Consider the following 15,984-nt stretch of genomic DNA (forward strand, 5'->3'; position numbering starts at 1 on the left):
ATCGAAAGCGGCCTTCTGATTTTATTTTTCAAGTTACGCACTTTTAGAAAAAAGAACACAAAATTCAACTTTTTCGCGTATATGTATATGTTTTCAAGACCAGCCATTCTTTTTAGATTAGCTTAGATACCTAGCCAGGCGACCGCGTAGGAACCCCCAAAGGGGGCAGTTGCTGCAATGCGCTTCGACTGGAACCAATAAAGCCAAGCTTCTAAACAGCCCCAATATCTTAAAAAAAGGTCATCAGAAGAAAATTACGCGTCACCCTCCACCTTAATGTATTTTTTGTTAAAAAGCACAAAACAGACCTAATTCTTGGACTATTGTCGCGGGGACAGTTACTACAAAGACGAGTACGCTCGTAGAAGAAGAAGCTCGATTGCAATCAGATATTGCTGTTCCCCGGTCTTTGGTATAGTCAGCGCACAATCATGTTAGCAGTAATAAACTTAGTGCGATTAGTAAGTAGTCGACAGCCTGTTCAGCCATTATACACCTTACTACCTGCTGCCGGCGTCTCCACTACGGCGCATGTGCACGAAGCCATTGGTCGTGCAGCCTGTGCCAGCCATATTACCCGTCGGCGCCTCATTACGCCACATCAGCATCATCATCATCATCATCATTGTCGTCGTCATCATCATCATCATCAGTCTGCTCAGGTCCACTACAGGACGAAGGCCTGTACAATCTACCTCCAGCCGCTCCTTCGCCGCGGCGCTCGAGTCCATTCTTTGCCTCCGAAATTCCTTATTTCGTCCCTCCATCGGATAATTGGCTTCCGTCTTCTAGACCCGTCTTTCGGTAGCCAGTCTGGCACTCTGCTAGTCCATCGGTGGATTTGATTGATTATAGTGTTTAACGCGCTGACACTACAAAGGCGATGAGGCGCGCCGTTGGGGAGGTCGCCGGGTTAATTAGGCCACCCGGAGATCTATAATGTGCGCCGAAATACCGTACACACGGCCATTTTTGCTTTTTGCCTCCATCAGAGAAGCAGGCGCGCGGCCGGGAATCGAACCCGCATCCTTGGGTTCACCATCACAACGCCTTAGCCACTGAGCCATCTCGGTGGGTGCTAGTCCACGGGCCGTAATTTCGCCTAGTTACCTGGCCAGCCCAAGTCCATTTCTTTTTCTTTATTTGAACTACGATATCTTCTACTCTAGTTTGTTCTCTGATCCAAGAAGTTCGTTTACTCTCCCTGAACGTTACTCCTATCATTCTTTTTGCAGTTGGCGCAAAAACCCGCCAATGACAGCCACCCCAAATATACACAGTTACTCCGGGGTACTTGGTACTGCGTACGCCGACTCAATACGTAGGGCTGTCTCCCAAGCTGCTGCTGCGTACTGCCGATTACTGGTCTGACATATGACATCTCGCCTGTCGAGGCCTGAGCACTCGACTGAGATGTTACGACAAAGGCGAAGATTGTCATAGTATACAAGAATAGCTCGATTGCAATCGGATGTTGCTGTGCCCCGGCCTTTCGTGTAGTAAGCGCAAGTACCGTAAATAGTGTAAATACTTACTGAAGAGTCATCGCTTCTCCACTTGCAACTTTATTACCGGGCGCGAGCGTGTGTCATAAAAATAAGAGAAAAAACAAAAAAGAGCGTGTGTACCTATGTTCAACCTCTTTTGGAATCATCCTTTGATGGAGCTGGTACTGCGCAGACAGACGACATACTTCAGACACTAAGAACGTTCGTGGCGGTGGGTGACAAGGAGACAAGTAACGCCTGCCATTATTACGATCCCGTACTCGCAACCAAATGCTGTTTTTGGAACAGGGAGAAACTTTCAGTTTTTTTAGTTTTACTCTAGGACTGTGAAAGCTCTGGAGCTATGAAAGGCTCGACCCAGCCTTTCCGTAGTCCTTACACCAGGGACGTTCTAATCTAAGAAGAGTCAATGGATCACGGGTCAGGAATCTCGCCTACCCATCACCTTCAGTTTGTCGGACTTGCGGGCACGGGCTACAAGGGTTGCCGGTCAGGCGTGGTCATCTGCTTTTCATTGCTCTTTTTCTCACTGAAGCCACCGGTGATCTTCCTATATCTAAAGGTGTGTCAAATTCAATTGCGCTCTTGTGCAAATTATGCTTTGCTTACGAATGCAGGGCGAGGTGACATCCGCCACTTCGGGATCATAATAAAGCGCGCTGCATGGCTTCCCGCATCCCACAGCACTGACGACTATATGTCGAGAGATGTGTGCACCAATAGTCGATAGTAAATAATATTCACAGGGCAACAGATTGTCAGGACTCGAGGTGGTATTTTTTAAGGGCGAATAACAAGATCGTTTACCTACGTCTTCTTTTATTTACCTAATGTCCGAAATCTTTGTACGCGCCTATTCTTACATAGCTGATTAGGCAAGCTGGTTATACTGAGAAAGAATTGGAAGCACATGGTGCGTTGATCAATGTAATGGACGCCGGTACACTATATTAGTTCGCCCAGTGTGCAGTCTTGGCACACGATTGCCGAGTCCACCACTTTTAACCTGGGCCTTTGAATCAAACGCTACTCTTATTGCAATAATTTGTTTAATGATGCAGATGAGCGTAGGGATGTGCCGGAGATATGGTGGGTATTGAGAATAAGTTCGATATATAGCTACATCAACTGATGTTTTCTTTGTGTAAAATACACCGGCACTTTGCGCTCTCGGTGAGCTTAATAAGCTTAGTTTTCTTCCCAGTCTTAGATGAGCCCTGCCAGAACCGTATTTACTTTCGCACGTTCCAAACAAAGCTCAGTTCGTTAGAAACCGTTTCCGAAACTCGACACTTGCCAAAGCAAAGCATTGCAAAGCTGATGGGGTCCACATGCACTTTGATCTTTGTTTGTGTGCTTTGGCAGGAGGCCTTGCAATAAAACCTGCTTTGCTAGGCATCCGAGCTGCGGCAGAAGTTCTGGGCAAATTATTACGTTCTACTTGTTTTCTACTGCTTATAGGCGTTTTCGGTAAGTATTTGGCGCGTACCGCAAGGGTTGACAAGAACCGCTACTCTACACCTACGTCACAGACGCTAATCATATTCCTGAATGACACCTGGATGTGCTAGCAGCGGAGGCTAACGTTTCCGGGGATGACCTTGAATTGTCTGTACGCTGTCTTCAGCGTTCTGAATTGATATGCGTCATCCGGGTTATAGCGAAGCCGCAAAGAAGTTTTCAGAGTGCAGCAGTGTCGCAAAACTAATGCACTGAGGCGCTCTGCGCATTGTAAGAACATGGCTGCTCCTGGTAACATGACTTAGATTTGAAAAGAAGCAAATAAAAATGACAATAGCAAATAAAGAAACAAACAAAGCTGCTTATCGCGCTCAAGGGGGTGGCGCCTCTAGCGGAGGGAAACGAAGACAAGAGTTGCTCCAAAGTCTCTTCTTTCTGATGATAGAAGGCACCGCGAGTCTACGGGTGGAAATTTCTGTATGGGACTATCCTCTAAGAAACATCATTCTGCTAAAAAGACACTGTATGTGAGCGTGATCCATTGTGGTACCTTGTGTTGGTGCGGTATGATATGATATGGGGGATGTAATTTCTTTATGTTCACGCTGTGAGACGTTGTGTGAGCTTTATCACGAACTGTGATGATGAATGTGTGTACCGTCATCATCATTAGAAGCAGCATCGGGAAGTGTGCCCTTTAATGGCCTCCATCATCATTGTTGTCATTTGGGGACTCTGCGGAGCAACTAGCAAGAGGAGGTGTGCGTGTGGGCGCTCGAGAGCGCGTGCTGCTCTCGGAACGCTAGGCAATCGGGCACAGAGGTGGACGAGAGAGAGAGAGAGAGAGAGAGAGAGAGAGAGAGAGAGAAAACACTTTATTGGCGGAGGAAGCGACCAAGCAGAATTGAAGTCCTTATGTTGGCGAAGGGTAAGGGCTGAACGTCCGCCCCACCAGGACGTCTTCTCCTCTCTTTTCCGCCCTCTTCACCAGGAGTACATGTAGGTCGGGGTCGGGGCTGCGAAGCGAGGCCTCCCAACTCTCCTCAGAAGGGATTTCGGGGAAAGGGTCTTGGGGGCATGCCCATATGATGTGGGCCAGGTTGGCATGGGGGCCACATAAGAGGAACGCCGAGGTTGGGTAAAGGCTGGCGTGGATATGCGTTATAATTGCCGGATTGGGGAAGACTCCCGTCTGGAGTTAGCGCCAGACGTGTCTTTGTTCTAATGTGAGAGAATTTGCTGCCTGAGGGTATACAGTCCTGGAACGAGAACCCTGGCGTGGCTGGACTTCTGCGGGCGAGCTACTACTGCCCGAGCGGAACAGCGATGCTGGGCGCGTAGCTCACCCGTGGCAGTGAATATCCGTGTACTGCGCGCGCCGCCAACCGGCAAGGGCTGGACGTTTTCCGTTGCTACCGCACCGCGGCACTGTTTGACTTTCGTGTGTTTTTGGCGTTTTGTGTACCGCGCCTCCCCATCGTCCACCATCTCTCGCGCGAGTAAAACGCCTGTTCAACAGCTGTGACGTCTTCGATCCGTGCCCCGAGCGATGCGTGCAGGCGTGATTTGTTGGCAGTTCAGCCGACAGCCGAACCACCCCAACAACAGCTAACAGTTTGCGGACATAAACATTAATGTATATCAAATGGCCCAGTTCTCAACTCTTTTACACAAATTTGCACTGGCCCTAGTTCCTACGTACTTTACACAAAATTATGGTGACACATACATATCCGCTTAGTCAGTCGGTAGTGTGTCTAGCTGAAAATTCTGTGATTGCGGGGAGTTTTTGGTCTACAATATTCCATTTCCAGGGGCGAGAGCGCAGATTGGGCAAAGAGGACGGTGCGCACACAAACGCCCTAGACAACAGGGAAATACAAGCCAGCACATACACGCGTCGTGCAGTCTGCCGCTGCACTCTACAACCTGCAGGTGAACACCGGAGTTCCCCAGCAAGAACATAGTGGAATGCGCCAAAGATAATATTAACGGAATATTGTTGAGGCCCTCCGCGTAATCACTGTACCAGACCTTGGCGTGCTTTTACTCATAACCTTTCCTGGTCCAATCTTATTGATTAAACCACTGCAAATGCTCTAAAAAAACTTGGTTACCTCCGGCGTACACTATCTGCGGCCCCTAGTGAAACGAAACTAGCTGTGTGCAAGACCCTTATCCGCCCCGTGCTCAAATACGCGTCACCTGTATGGAACTCCTACGACCAGTGCGAAATCAAACAAATTGAATCGGTACAGAAAAAGGCCATTAGATTTATCTTCAGGCGATATGACTCTGCTTTTTCACTACGTCAGCATTACCATCTTTCAGCCTATCACCACTTTCGTTGCGGCGGAACATTGAATCGCTCAAGCTATTCCACTCAATAATTTACTCGTCATGCAGTCTTTCAAAAGATCTGTACTTAACGTGTTTCTGGCCTTCTTCAACACGCCACTACCATCCTTTGAATATGACACCATTCTACGCCCGTACTAAAACGTTTAAATTTAGCCTCTTTTCACGAACTGTTGATCTTTGCAATAACTTACCCGGTGATATAAGTTCTTTGCCTTCATTTGAATTCTTGTTATCCATAAATACCTTTTGACTGTTTTCCTTTTCCCTTTTTTTCTTATCTTTGCTGTGTTCTGTTCCTTGCCACCACGTCTTCATTATGCCACCATGCCATGCCATGTGTTGCCACCATGTATTTTGTAATTTATCGCTCAAGTACTTTACTTCGCAAAGAATTACACCATGTGTGTTTTGTACTGGCCCCTTCCCCACTCCTGCCAAAGCCCTCACGTGTTGCAGTAGGTATAAATAAATATAAATAAATAAAATAGATCAGCACACTACCAATCTTGCTGTGTGAAAAAGAACAAAACTTCATCCGAAGAAGGCTTACGCCATTACAAAGCAAACAACCTTTCACACTGTCATGCTTACATGTCATAAGCCAGGCTCCGCATCTCTTATTGCTGTCCACCGAGGTGTTTTGCGTTTACTTCTCCTGGCTTCATATTGTATTTTGCTGCGGATGAGCAAAATCAGTGGCCTCCGCCAATGTACATATTTCCCTTTTTGTAAGAATTGTACAGTTGCAAGTTTGTCCAATTTACTTTCCCTTTTTAACACGATAGTGTTTTATGTCGGGATCCATCAAAATCTGACCAACGTCATATCCCTTACGCAAATGACATGGGCAGAAAAATGCGGCTGTGTTAGGATTCGAGCCATGTGCTCCGTAGCCGAAACGGGAAGTGCCAGGCGCGTTACCGACCCCGCTACGAGCTGGAGCACAGACGCACGTATAAACGCGCCATATATCTTTCATACGAACTCCTCTAGATCGATGGTGCTGCCATCTAAGAGAGGTGAAGCGAAGTAGGGCATCAGGATGGTAATGAGCGCCGACAGTTTGCGCCACCTTAGCCCGTCGCGACGCAGACGCAACGCTCTGCCGTACACTCCACGGAGAAAGGATGCAGTGGTCGCACATTTGCGAAAGTTGCACACCAGCAGGTTGTCGCCCACCAAGCACACCCAAAATACAGCCCCTCAAATCATACTCTTTTGCTGCAGCATACCGAGAGTTCAGCGATCGATTCGCTGACAACCCGATCGGTTTCGTTCGCATGGTTTGCGAGCGCATGTGCCTTCATTCAGGGTTGCACTGTGCTCCGCCGCGTGCAATCCAGTGCCTAACGTTGATAAGTGTGACAGGGCCCGGCGACAAAATATAAATAGCGGTGTGAAAGTTCATATCGCTGCTGAATAAGCATTCAACTGATCCTGTGAAGGCACATCTCACTTTCATGTTTTACCGATTCCTATGAAAGAGGAATCAAGCACATTTTTAGTTGTAACGTCTAGTGCGATTCGAAGATTGTCTGTAGCAAGGCTAGTAAAAAGTAAAACCAGCGGCAGTAAAGTCCAAGTTCATTATTGAAATTGTTACAAGAAGCAACTTGGAATTAAATAAAAGCTCGCACACACGAATACAGCCTAAAATGCGGGTATTAGAAAACATTCAGAAAATTTCCCGAAAAAAAAAGTGCACTTGATTTTCTTGTTTTATAGTTATTTATGTTAATTAACTCCTCCATTTCCTTATATTTTAGTAATAATCTAAGTACAGGTCATACTCTCCAATATACAGAAGCGTGTTCCGGCTAGGACTTTTATTTGCAATGTATAGTTTTTTGTTGTACTCCCGGATATTCAGTGAAACACTTTAAACGCCTTCCGTGTGTTGTGGGGGAAAGCCTTACATCTTTGTTGGACGGTTCGGACGTATGCCTTCTGCCACGCCTTGTGTTAGCAACTTCGTCTACTTGTCCCCTGAACGTAGTAAACTTAAATGGCGTTCCTTTGGTGCCACGCAAGTGGTCGTGCTTCTGGGTATAGGCGTGCCCACCTTTCAGTAGTGTTGTGTCCTGCACCTGTCGCTGAGTATCATTAGCAAGTTGCTATGGCCTGAATTTTTCTATTATAAGTCAGTGAGTCCTTATAGCAGTTCCTTCATTCTAGCCGATCTGTTAGCATATCAAAAGTGGGCACAATGAAATTGCTGTAAACGCCAGCTGTCAGCCTCCACTTTCGAGCATGGCACTGTCAGCGATTGCATTGTGCCCTCCTTCGATATGCTGACAGATCGGCTAGAATGAAGGAACTGCTATAAGGACTCACTGACTATGATAAGGAAACTCCGGCGATAGCAACTTTCTAATGCTCTCGTGTTAAAGCTGAAACTCCGTCCTAACTACAGGTACATGACAAGCGAATCTGACCGCCCAAAAGTTTCTTACAGTGCGATTTTTTGCCTCATTGTGTGAAAATACGTGCGTGTGTAGCATTGGATGAAATACCAAAAGGAATGGCGGCAGGGCAGGTTCTCTGGTGCCTGCCTGCCCGCCAAAGAGGCTGCTCGCTTGCCAGTAAAATACCTGTCTGCCTACCTGCCTAACAGCCAGAAGCAAGCGAGGATGCGTGATTTGGAGAGGAGAGGCGGCCCGTCATGAGCCGGCCGGGGAAGGGGTGCGGAGAGAGGACGGGTCTTGGAAAGCCGCACCGCGGTGACGCTCGATGGTACCAAAAAACGATGGTGGACGGACGGGTCGCCTGCTTAGTGGACGGACTCGGCAATGGGGCACTGCCCACTGGCCAGGAGGCTACATGCCTGCTTACCAGAAGGCTGCGGCGAGGGTGCATAATTTGGAAAAAGAGATGCGGCCCGTCGCGAGTCGGCGAGGGGATTGGATCACAAGGCAGCACAGCGGCGGCTACGTAGAGCCATGTTTTAGAGCGCAGCTTTCGCGTAGTCGCTCAGTGTCGGCCTCGTTGTAACCGAGAGAACGAAGAGGCCATCAAAGATAGAGCGAGCAGGAAAGAGAAGGATGAAAGTATGAAGAAAGTGCGAGCGGGAGGGCGTTGCCGACTCCGCGCTAGACATGCTCCCCGGCGGCGAAACGCTATGATCTTCCTATCCTTTGAAACCCCCACTCCCCTTCCCTGGACTTGTTTCTATGAAGGTGAACTCCCCGCTGACTTCAAAAATATCCCCAGTTCTTTTCTTTTCCATTTCTAAATAAACCACCCCCACCCCCCGCTATGATAATATCGTTGTTGTTGTTGCTGTTGTTGTAATCCTTTATTTCAAAGGGAAAGCCATGCGACCAAAATACGGGAAGTGGTGGAAGAGGTAGGGATGAGTATCCGAGTAGCACAAATGGTGGGTGTTTGAACGTCAGCAAAGCCAGGCTAGGGCGCTATGACATAACACCAGAGAAAAGCACGCGCCGCCGTTAGTTCGCTGATGACGAGATCCCTTCCTGAGACGCAGCAGCTATGCGCCATCACCGAGAAGACTCTACTTGGCGCTGCGCTCAAATTTCCTATTAGGGAGGGCTCTAATCGTCAGCCATTTTGTTTTTGGTTTTGTCAACGAAACAACTGCGGGGTATGAAACTGCAAGTTTATATGAAGAAAATAAATTCACTTATTTTAATGAACTAAAATAAATTACCAGAAAATAGGCTGACCGAAACAAATAGTAGTGCTCAATACCCATAATAAAGAGTAACAGGCATAAGCAGCCTTAAGTGTCCTTGTGAACTTTTTATTTCGCTTCAGTTAGTGTGGTAATAGTTGACCTCCCATTGGAAACATTTTGCAGGGGATTGCACATTCAAGTTTCCAAAGTCAAAACTTTTCTACAAGGAAACCTACATTTTGAATTTGTTTTTATTGCGGCATGACGGGGAAACCAAAGCGAGTACTAAGAAAATTTAATGGAAACAAAAAACTCCTGTTTCTTTTACCCGACCCGTTAGAACCAGTTTGAACCTGTTCGAACAGGAAACTGAATGGTGCTCCGAAGCCGATCCCGAAACCGAACCCGGAAGGCTTGAACCCGAACCCGGACCGAACGCCCGAAGTTCTGCCCTGCTGGGCGACCATGTCGAGCGCCGGGGCCTCGGCAGCGGAAAAAAAATCTTTAAACGTGCCATTTTTGATGAAGCCCGGCGTTACGCTAGGTCCGAGTACACCCGCTTCGCCGAGGCGTGCCGTAAAGGCAGGGGCACGAAACGGAGCGTTCTTTAATTGAGCGACCTTCGCACGGCGGGCTTGCTCTGTCTTATCTTCAAACCTGCCCCGATCCTTTACGTTGAGGCTTTTTGTGCCGGCCTTAGGGAGATCGTATTCATATATTTGCTTCGGGGACGCTCTCGCGATAAGTGGAAGAAAGGAGTGACAAATATGGCGGGGATGAAGAAGCGGTGTGCCCGGGCTAGAGCTCATAACGAGACATGCACTATTACGGCAAGAGTGGTTTGATATTGGAACTGTGTATTTAGATTTTTAATTATTTCTTGGCACCAATATACATTTTGTTATGATCGTGGTTTCAGCAGAATCGGGTAACGACGGTACAACAGTCGCGGGTAGCTAGCCCCTTTATAATCATGATTATTTTGTCTTTTTTTTTCTAAAGTCCTTATGTGAAAAAAAAAACTAATATAACGAACTGATTTCTGTTTACCGATGTGTTTGTTATAAGCGGGCTGGACTGTATTCGGAAACACAAAAGTCACATCAAACACCATTGGCATCGTAACAATACGTACCACTCTTTTCATGGGGTAAGTTCAGCGCTCAAATCCATCTGTTTGTTAGATTTTTTAAGGCACCGTCCGAAGGAAGCACGGCAGTAATATAATAAAAACTGCGAAAAATAGAACAACCGCGCTTCACAAGTGTCTTGTGCATCACTTTTATCCAGGTAAGTCATGTGCCATGCTCTTTTAAAATTTGCGGCGCGAAGAATCAAGAAAAACAAAACGCCAATGCTTGCTTCAAGAATATTTGAATTAAATTCATGCACAGTGCATCTGCAATTAGAAATAATTGGTTGAGACAGGATTTATAATGTCTTAAACAAGCTGAGGTGCAGTGGAGTCTTTAGGAACGCAATCTCCCTCTCTGCATATTCCTGTTGCATTAGTTTCGCTCTGCGTACGTTGCACTGCGACGAGTGTCTTTGACACCGCTAGTTTCCCGTTCAGCTGCAAAACAAAAACACAAACAAAAGAAACTTCAGTGATTGCTATAGCATCCCAAATAAAAATTAAAATTAACATTTTATTCCAGTTTTAAATTTGTTAATACAACCCGTCTCATTGGGGTACCTTATTTTTTTACAATGCTGCAACCCCTGCGGCCTGTAGCAGGGGGTGGGGAAATAAAAGAATTCGGTCCAGAAATCGAGCCAGTGTGTTTCGAGTTCCTAGAGCTCTCTACCTCAAGAATCGCACAGACGAAGTCCGTCTGTCATTATACGCCATCATACTTTGAAGTGTGGGCGCACTCGGTTCCTGTTTCGCAGCCTGATATGCTTGAACATGGCTGCATCCATGTATGTTAGGTTGTCGTGTCGGTCTAGAGTCGCTTACTGAATATGAAAAGATTCTCTTCCGTACCTTCTTCTTGGTGTACAGGGTATTTGATATCGCTAATCAGCTCAGTGAGTACGGAGCGTTCGGACTTCTGTTGGCATCGCGGTACTTTCATACCGTTGTAGTCTGTTGGTTGGTTCGTTCAGTGGATGGTCGGTACAATGGTTCGATGAACGAGGTCGTCTAGTTACCCAAGCATCGTTTCTCTTCGTTGTTTCCATGTTATTGCACCATCTTGTTGAGGAAACTACGCCGTAGTTACAGTAGAAGATTTGTATTCCCGTCAAGTACAGATGGCACAGTTTGGACAGCCGTTGACGTTATTCATCTTCCTTATCTGTGGTTCTTTTCTCCGCAACGGGTTGACCAACATCCCTGTGGCTTTGTACCCACGTAAAGTGTCTCAGTACGGCACCATAATCCCGAAATATACAAGGCGCTCTTGGTGCTGCTAACGGCAACTACCAGGAGATCTCAAGCGTGCGTCCCTTCTGGAAAGGCGGCGTTGTGATCTGACTGACTGGCCAGGAGTGTGTGCAGAGCTTCCTGAAGTGCTCATCCTTTGCGTCTTTTCTGGTGAGCCCATTTGTGCCTGCCTATCCAGCCTGCACACGAACTTTTTTACACCCTTTTTGGCCGAAAAGGGTGTAAAAATCTTGTCCCATGGCTAACACCCTTAAAAGGTGTTTTGGCAAAAAAAGGGTGTACAAATGAAAAAAAGGTGTTGAGCTCAACACCCTTAAAAATGGTGTGGAGGATGCTCAACGCCCTAAAAAAAGGGTGTTGAGCCTCACACCTCTTTTTTAAGGTGATGGCAGCTCAGTGGCAATGTGAGTAGGCGGATCGTGCAGCATTTAACCCAAACAGTCAATACGCACAAGTTACAGTTGGAACACAAATGAATTGAGAAAGAAAGCTAACGGGATGCAAGCGGTACAGGGAGTGCATACTTACATAGTAATACATGTGCTGTTCTTGCTTTTATATCCAGCAGAGGAAAGCCCCCTGATCGAGTAGGTGGGGTTGTCGCAAAAAACAGATATTTTAGCGCTAATTTCGGAAGGATGGATTTTACTATGAGAATTTACGAATCAACACGTGGATTTGAGAAAACTTTTAATTACAAGGTAGTTTTTGTGTTTGATAACTTATACAATTTGATTAAATACCAAACCAATCCTCCCGGCCACCTCAACACCCTTCAAAAAGGGTGTTCATTATTTCAACACCCTTTTTCCCAGAAGAATGTAAAGCTACAAATTAGGGTGTTCGAAACTAAGAAAAATGGCGTAAAGAAAAACAGGGTGTAAGAAAAAGGGTGTAAGAAAAGACCGCCAACTTAAAAAAAGGTGAAGAGACCTCCAACTTTGCAGGCATTTTGTACCATTTTACACGTGTGGACTGAACATTTTCTACAAGCGGGGGGAGTTTTTTACCTCACGTTGTTTAAAGCAATATGAATTGGCGTAATTTTTACCAGTGAAGCTCTTTAAGCTTGAGCTAGTTTCGGTGGCGTTAGCAAAAAATACAAAGAAAAAAACCGCTGCACCTGTAAAGGGTGCACCACCGCAGATAGGGTATTATAACAGTGAAGTCGGCTATCGATCTTGTTAGAGTGTGAGCACAAGTGGCGTAAGCGCATGCGCACCTCTTACTGTACCATTTCAAAGATTCTAAAAGGCAAAAAAATTGGAGCAGCTTGATTGATTGATTGTGGGGTTTAACGCGCCGACGCAACGCAGGCGATGAGGCGCGCCGTAGTGGAGGGCTCCGGATTAATTTTGACCACCTGGGGATCTTTATCGTGCGCCGAAATCTCGTACACACGGGCGTTTTTGCTTTTCGCCTCCATCAGAAAAGCGGCCGCCGCGGCCGGGAATCGAACCCGCGACCTCGTGCTCAGCAGCGCAACGCCTTAGCCACTGAGTGGCGCAGCTTGCAATAGTGGTGCAAGGCTGGAGAAACAGCATAGCTGGGGGCCTCCTAGCTCGTTTCCCCCTTGGATCCCCTGGAAGGGGGGGGGGGGGGGGGGGAATCGGGAGGGCGACACACTGGAACAGCCTTTTGAAATCTGGTTAAACTTGCAGAAGGATGGAAAGTTGGGCGAGTTGGTAGGTCGACATGATGTAAAAACAGCGCGGTAGGACAAAATACAGGAGGAAAGGAACCAGACAGGACGAGCGCTGACTATCAACTGAAAATTTTATTTGACTGGAAAGACATGTATACATAAAAAACATTGGAGCGACGCATGTGCTAACATCTTTGCCAAACCAACACTGATAGCGAAAAAAGGGGGAACTAGTTTGCTCCTTCATAATGTCGACCACAAGCAAGATAAGCCACTTCTTTATCATGTAAAGTAACTGATGCATTACTAATGCACTCGTCACCAAGCCTGCTTATATACCGAGGTCTGTTAAACCCTTGCTGAACTACACTTTGGGCCACAGTAAGATTGTCAAAAACTCTACAGCTTTTTCCACCCTTCGGTCAGCATTGTCGAAATCGTGTGTACACTCAATGGACGCAAGTTTCCAAGAACAGGTCAAAAAGCTAAAAGAGGCTGGTTTTCCAACTAGTGCGCTGGCGTCAGCATGTAGTAAGCATGTAAGAACGATAAAAGGCTGCGACAAGCATAGCGCACAAAAAGAAGTAGATCAACAAAAAAAGTTCGCTGTAGTTCCGTGCATCCACCGTACCACTCACAGATTAAAAAAGGTTGCTTCCAGATATGAAGTGCAGGTTTCTATATCAGCACCAAATAAACTAGGTAAAGTCTGTGCCGCAGTAGACAGAAAGAAACGAGACACAAATTCATATAGTCGACACATTCGCACTGTAAACCACAAGAACAAGTACGTCACGTGCAGTGTTGGTGTTGTATATAAAATACCTTTGTCTTGTGGTTATGTTTACGTTGGCCAAACGGGCCGTTGTGTAAATGTGCGTTGGAGAGGGCACTTCAATTCTTTGAAAGGCACACCTACATCTCATTTGTCTGATCACTGTTGTTTGTGTCCTACGCGCTCATGTCAGCCCCAATTTGAAAAAAAAAAAACGGTCCTACTGTTCCGTAATTCTAATCAGCCAAAGCGTGAAATAATAGAGGCATTCTATATAAACAGGCTTGGTGACGAGTGCAGTAGTAAGGCATCAGTTACTTTACATGATAAAGAAGTGGCTTATCTTGCTTGTGGTCGACATTATGAAGGAGCAAACTAGTTCCCCCTTTTTTCGCTATCAGTGTTGGTTTGGCAAAGATGTTAGCGCATGCGTCGCTCCAATGTTTTTTATGTATACATGTCTTTCTAGTCAAATAAAATTTTCAGTTGATAGTCAGCGCTCGTCCTGTCTGGTTCTTTTCCTCGTGTATTTTGTCCTACCGCGCTGTTTTTACATCATGCCGGTTAAACTTGGCCTCACCCCTTAGCGGCCATCCTAGCTTAGCAAGAATATTGCAAAGCTTAGCAAAGATAACAAAACTTAGCAACACCGGAAGAAGCTAGGTCGACCCCCATCTCTAAAGGAAGCCAAGCGTGTTCAAGTTGCTAAACACCCTTTTCGCCCCACGACGATAGTCTTTTTTAATTTTGAAGGTTCAAATTAGTGTTTCACGTGCCAAAGCTAAACTTGGGGCGTAAGGTGACCGCATATGGAAACGAGCAATCATTGCATACAAGCAAATATTTTTTTGGGTTTGGAACTTTTTGGCAGTAGAGGAGTATATGAGGGATGTCTCCTTCTTTGCAGTGCTATTATGCATCCAAACATGGCCTTATTCAATGAAAAGCTGAACACCTTTTCCACACCCTTTCAACACCCTAAGAAAAACCAAGGGTGTTAAAGTTGATCAACACCCTTTTTTTACACAAAAAGGGTGTAGAGCTAGGAAAGGGGTGTTGAGATTCAAGAAAAAGGGTGCAAAAGCCTCCCAACACCCTTTTTTCACTTATGCTACACCCTTTTTGGCTAAAATGGTGTAAAAAAGTTTCGTGTGTGCGCGAAAGGAATCATCCGTGGAGGTGACCCAGGGATTTCCGTGTCAGATATGCTAGAGGTGTTCGCTTCTGCGGGTGTCATTGCTGTACATTACTGTTACCGAGCGGAGAAGAACGTCCGCTATCCAATCGAGTCAGTAAACACCACCTTCGCTGGCGTGTCTGTCCCTAAGGAGTCAAAGGTGTAGTCCCTAATTATTTGGGTTGAGCCGCATGTAGCTCGTCCGCTAGAGTGACGAAAATGTTGAAGATTTGTTTGCAGCGGGGTTGGTAAGTCATCCGCTTGTTGTTGTACGTGTGGAGGCGGTCATTCCCTGCTGCATTCCAGACAGACGAAGTAAACTTCCGCTCATGTGGAAACTCGCGCCATGCGGATTGCTCTAACTGTCCGTATCACGCACAAGTCAAGATCCTAGATGTGATTGAAAAGCGCCGGTGCACGCGGAGTGAGGCGATCGCTGTAGTTAAAGACAGATCGTCAGGCTATGTCTCACATGTGGCCCATGGCTCCACTACTGTGGATGCATGTCTTGTTGATGTGATCGCGTCTGAATCGAAAAAAAGGCAGACCAAAATGATGGATCAGTAGTTGCATGTCATGGCGGAGCTCCTAACAGTTCATACAACACACATCACACAGTCTGTATCCGCTTTGTGTGGCGTTGCTGTGCAAACTCATTTAGCAGGTCATTTCAAGACTAGGGTGTTGAGTGACTGAACCAACAACCTTTGTATGGGGTTGATCCCGCTGAGTCTTCCAGCCATTTTACCAGTACAGCCAGTTAGTCTTCTGGCGCATTCAGTTAACCTTCACCACCCACTTCTCCTTCTGTGGACCCCTCACATCAGTCCCACTGCAGAGGTTCTACTTCTCCAATGTCGTAACTGGCGTGCCCTCATCTCGTGCGTCCTCTAATGCTGGAACTGCTAAGAAGTCCAGGGTTAACTGGGTGAACCTTCCAGATGACACGAAATGTCTGTCAGTTGCGCATAAAAGAACTACAGGAGAAGCATTGTTAAACTTGGTATTACCTCAATTTGTCATAAAGCCGT

The sequence above is a fragment of the Haemaphysalis longicornis genome, unplaced genomic scaffold (assembly GCF_048455015.1).
Source record: "Haemaphysalis longicornis isolate Haplotype H1 unplaced genomic scaffold, Haemaphysalis longicornis Haplotype H1 scaffold_7, whole genome shotgun sequence".
Classification (NCBI taxonomy): Eukaryota; Metazoa; Arthropoda; class Arachnida; order Ixodida; family Ixodidae; genus Haemaphysalis; species Haemaphysalis longicornis.